The sequence below is a fragment of the Cherax quadricarinatus genome, chromosome 24, assembly GCF_038502225.1.
Source record: "Cherax quadricarinatus isolate ZL_2023a chromosome 24, ASM3850222v1, whole genome shotgun sequence".
Classification (NCBI taxonomy): Eukaryota; Metazoa; Arthropoda; class Malacostraca; order Decapoda; family Parastacidae; genus Cherax; species Cherax quadricarinatus.
Genome location: NC_091315.1, coordinates 2,626,998 through 2,632,997, shown reverse-complemented (window position 1 = coordinate 2,632,997; position 6,000 = coordinate 2,626,998).

Genomic DNA, 6,000 nt, shown 5'->3' with positions numbered 1-6,000 from the left:
CAGCTGGAGTCTGCCTGGAGTCCACCTGGAGTCCACCTGGAGTCTGCCTGGAGTCTACGTGGAGTCTCTGTGGAGTCTACCTGGAGCCTGCCTCGAGTCCACATGGAGTCTACCTGGAGTCTACCTGGAGTCTACCTGGATTCTGCCTGGAGTCCACCTGGAGTCCACCTGGAGTCTGCCTGGAGTCTACGTGGAGTCTATGTGGAGTCTACCTGGAGCCTGCCTGAAGTCTACCTGAAGTCTACCTGGAGTTTACCTGGAGTCTACCTGGAGTCTACCAGGAGTCTACCTGAAATCTACCTGTAGTCTACCTGTAGTCTACCTGGAGTCTACCTGGAGTCTACCTGGAGTCTATCTGGAGTCTTCCTGGAGTCTACCTGAAATCTACCTAAATCTACCTGTAGTCTACCTATAGTCTACCTGGAGTCTACCTGGAGTCTACCTGGAGTCTATCTGGAGTCTGCCTGGAGTCTACCTGAAGTCTTCATGGAGTCTATGTGGAGTCTACCTGGAGTCTGCCTGGAGTCTACCTGAAGTCTACCTGGAGTCTGCCTGGAGTCTACCTGGAATCTACGTGTAGTCTACCTGTAGTCTACCTGGAGTCTACCTGGAGTCTGCCTGGAGTCTACCTGGAATCTTCCTGTAGTCTTCCTGTAGTCTACGTGGAGTCTGCCTGGAGTCTACCTGGAGTCTGCCTGGAGTCTACGTGGAGTCTACGTTGAGTCTACGTGGAGTCTTCCTGGAGTCTGCCTGGAATCTACCTGGAGTCTATTTGGAGTCTACATGTAGTCTACCTTGAGCCTACCTGGAGTCTACATAGAGTCTACCTAGAGTCTACCTGGAGTCCATCTGGAGTCTACCTGGAGTCTGCCTGGAGTCTACCTGGAGTCTACCTGGAATCTACCTGGAATCTACCTAGAGCCTACCTGGAGGGTGTCCAGGGGTCAACGCCCCCGCGGCCCGGTCCATAACCAGGTCACTGGGCACCGACACATGTCAATTGTCCCTATACTTTTGCCTCGGTTATCGTACACCTGCGTTGAAAAATTTAATCTTTTCAGATGAGGCTGTCACTTGTTTTGACCGAAATGAAAATAGAAAGTCGTAAGAAAAAAATAGAAAAAATCTGATTTGTTGGCTCATCTTCGGAAATCTGATTAGAAAAAATTCCCAGGAAATTGTATAATTATCTTAGCATATAAATATTATCCATAAGTATAATAAAGAGGCAAAAATTAAGAGAATTTTCCATCTGGGAGAAGAAAATAATTAAAAATAAAATCAACAAAGAGGATTCAAAAAAATTATAACGAAATATTTTATTGCAAATAAAGAACATAATATGAACGTATTACTCGGCTGGTGCTAGAGCCGATGAGGTGGTAGCAAATAAGCTCATCTTGTTGGCTCACTCACCTAGGCTGCTTAAGTAAGGAAAGTAATTAGTGGTGTGCGCTTGGCACTCGGCTGCCGCACCAGGCAAGACTCAGACTCGGCTGCCGCACCAGGCAAGACTCAGACTCGGCTGCCGCACCAGGCAAGTCACACACTCGGCTGCCGCACCAGGCAAGACTCAGACTCGGCTGCCACACCAGACAAGACTCAGACTCGGCTGCCACACCAGGAAAGACACACACTCGGCTGCCACACCAGGCAAGACACACACTCAGCTGCCTCACCAGGCAAAACTCGGACTCAGCTGCCACCCCAGGCATGACACACACTCGGCTGCCACCCCAAGCAAGACTCACACTCGGCTGCCACACCAGGAAAGACATACACTCGGCTGCCACAACAGGCAAGACACAGACTCGGCTGCCACGCCAGACAAGACACACACTCGGCTGCTACACCAGGCAAGACTCACACTCGGCTATCACACAAGGCAAGACTCAGACTCGGCTGCCACACCAGACATGACTCAGACTCGGCTGCCACATCAGGCAAGACTCACACTCGGCTGCCACACCAGACAAGACACACACTCGGCTGCCTCACCAGGCAAGACACACAATCGGCTGCCACACAAGGCAAGACACACACTCGGCTGCCACGCCAGACAAGACACACACTCGGCTGCCACACCAGACAAGACTCAGACTCGGGTGCCACACCAGGAAAGACACACACTCGGCTGCCACACCAGGCAAGACACACACTCGGCTGCCACACCAGGCAAGACACACACTCGGCTGCCACACCAGGCAAAACTCGGACTCAGCTGCCACCTCAGGCAAGACTCACACTCGGCTGCCGCACCAGGCATGACACACACTCGGCTGCCACACCAGGCAAGACACAGACTCGGCTGTCACATCAGACAAGACACACTCGGCTGCCACACCAGGCAAGACACACACTCGGCTGCTACACCAGGCAAGATTCACACTCGGCTACCACACCAGGCAAGACTCAGACTCGGCTGCCACACCAGACATGACTCAGACTCGGCTGCCACATCAGGCAAGACTCACACTCGGCTGCCACACCAGAAAGACACACACTCGGCTGCCTCATCAGGCAAGACACACACTCGGCTGCCACACCAGGCAAGACACACACTCGGCTGCCACGCCAGACAAGACACACACTCGGAAGCCTCACCAGGCAAGACACACACTCGGCTGCCACGCCAGGCAAGACATACACTCGGCTGCCACGCCAGACAAGACACACACTCGGCTGCCACACCAGGCAAGACACACACTCGGCTGCCACACCAGGCAAGACACACACTCGGCTGCCTCACCAGGCAAGACACACACTCGGTCGCCACGCCAGACAAGACACACACTCGGCTGCCACACCAGGCAAGACACACACTCGGCTGCCTCACCAGGCAAGACACACACTCGGTCGCCACGCCAGACAAGACACACACTCGGCTGCCTCACCAGGCAAGACACACACTCGGCTGCCACACCAGGCAAGACACACACTCGGCTGCCACACCAGGCAAGACACACACTCGGCTGCCACGCCAGACAAGACACACACTCGGCTGCCACACCAGGAAAGACACACACTCGGCTGCCACGCCAGACAAGACACACACTCGGCTGCCACACCAGGAAAGACACACACTCGGCTGCCACACCAGGAAAGACACACACTCGGCTGCCACGCCAGACAAGACACACACTCGGCTGCCACACCAGGAAAGACACACACTCGGCTGCCACACCAGGAAAGACACACACTCGGCTGCCACACCAGGCAAGACACACACTCGGCTGCCACACCAGGAAAGACACACACTCGGCTGCCACACCAGGCAAGACACACACTCGGCTGCCACACCAGGCAAGACACACACTCGGCTGCCACACCAGGCAAGACACACACTCGGCTGCCACACCAGGCAAGACACACACTCGGCTGCCACACCAGGCAAGACACACACTCGGCTGCCACACCAGGCAAGACACACGAAAAATTTCCAAAGTCCTTGTCATTTCTTGTTAAATTTCCCAAGATGTTCTTATTAAAGGGCGAAAGAATTTACTAAGTGAACCCAATTATCCAGGTTACATTCTTGATAAATTAGACACATGTGCAACTCTTGGGTATCTTTATTAAGGAAACGTTTCGCCACACAGTGGCTTCATCAGTCCATACAAAGGAGAATCTTGAAGAACAGGAGGAGAATGAGGTGGAAATATAAACACATATGCAGCACAATGAGATCCTTCATCGACCACGCCTCGCCCATACAGTGGGCTTTTTCAAGTCACAAACAGAACTACCTGGGGTTGACTTGAAAAAGCCCACTGTGTGGGCGAAACGTAGTCAATAAAGGATCACATTATACTGCATTTGTGTTTATATTGCCACCTCATTCTCCTCCTGTTCTTCAAGATTCTCCTTTTTATGGACTGATGAAGCCACTGTGTGGCGAAACGTTTCATCAATAAAGATACCCAAGAGTTGCACATGTGTCTAATTTATCAACATGTCGGTTCTCTGAACCATTCATCTACAGGTTACATTCTTGTTATTTGAGAGAGATAGCGAGAGAAATAGCGAGAGAGAAAGAGAGAGAGACAGAGAGAGATATAAGAAAGGCAGAGTTTACCAGAAGACAGATGACACCATAAATCTCTCACAACTTTCCATACCACAACCTCGCTCCTCGTTGGAGAAAATATTACCCAAAAAATATTGGGTCACATTTTTGTGTTTACAAGCTCTGTTGATGTCAGTTTTTTGAGCGAATGTGTTAAGACAGAATTTTTGTGCATGAGATGAAAATTGTACAAAATGCGGACAGAATTAAGACATATTTGCAACAGTTGGGTATTTTTATTGTTGAAATGTCCCGTCTACACAGTAGGCTTCTTCAGTCAAATACAGATATAACAGGTGAAGTAAACAAAAAGAGATTAGGTAGTCAGCCCATTAACAAACGAGAAATATTATTTACTATGGTCAGTCCTTCAGCCTGGAGAGGAGTTCATCCTCATGGGTCTGGAACTACGTCGTTCCAGACCCATGGAGATGAACTCCTGTCCAGGCTGAGGGACCGACCACCTCATATCTCCAAAGTTGGTGGACTGACTACAACATCTTTTAAACATAAGAACATAAGAATGTAGGAACACTGCAGAAGGCCTACTGGCCCATACGAGGCAGGTCCTTATCAAAACGACATCTACCTAAAGCTACTCAAGAAATAACTCCCGTACCCCTTGACACCAATCAAACCCAGCCCCTCCCACTCATATATTTGTCCAGTCTCTTCTTAAAGCTACCCAAGGTCCTAGCCTCTATCACCCCACTGGGAAGACTGTTCCACGCATCTACAACTCTGTTAGAAAACCAGTACTTACCTATGTCCTTTCTAAATCTAAATTTATCCAACTTAAATCCATTATTCCTGGTTCTTACCTGGTTCGACACCCTCAGTACTTTATTAATGTCTCCCTTGTTTATGCCCGTCATCCACTTATACACTTCAATGATATCTCCCCTCATTCTAAGCCTCTCCAGAGAGTGGAGATTTAAGGCTTTAAGTCTATCTTCATACGGGAGGTTCCTTACACAGTAAATCATTTTAGTCATTCTTCTCTGTATGTTCTCTAATGAGTCTATGTCCATCCTGTAGTAAGGGGACCAAAACTGAGCAGCATAATCTAAATGAGGCCTCACTAGTGATGTATAGAGCTGTAAAATAACTTTTGGACTTCTGTTACTTATACTTCTTGAGATAAATCCAAGTAATCTGTTGGCCTTGTTACGCACACTGAGGCACTGCTGTCTTGGCTTTAGATTTCTGCTTACCATGACTCCCAAGTCTTTTTCACATTCTGTATGACCAAGCTCTACTTCACCTAGATTATAGCTTTGAGGGTTATTTTCATTACCAAGGGCAAGTACCTTACACTTATTGAACATTAAAATGGTATAAAATACCGACAGGTTGTTAGGCAAGACACATATGCAACAGTTAGGTATCTTTATTATGAAACGTTTCGCCTACACAGTAGGCTTCTTCAGTCAAGTACAGAAAAGTTGATAGAAGCAGAAGATACTTGAAGACGATGTAATCAGTCCATCACCCTTAAAGTTTTGAGGTGGTCAGTCCCTCAGTCTGGAGAAGAGCATTGTTCCATAGTATGAAACAATATGGAGAAGAAGTGACAGGATGGAGCTTTTTATAGCGCCAAGAGGTGAGACGTAGGAGAGGTAAGAACTCAGATGTTGAGAGGTCCCTCTCAAATCCAGCCCCTCTCACTAGTGGAAGTTGTCGAAGTTCTTACCTCTCCTACGTCTCACCTCTTGGCGCTATAAAAAGCTCCATCCTGTCACTTCTTCTCCATATTGTTTCATACTATGGAACAATGCTCTTCTCCAGACTGAGGGACTGACCACCTCAAAACTTTAAGGGTGATGGACTGATTACATCGTCTTCAAGTATCTTCTGCTTCTATCAACTTTTCTGTACTTGACTGAAGAAGCCTACTGTGTAGGCGAAACGTTTCATAATAAAGATACCTAACT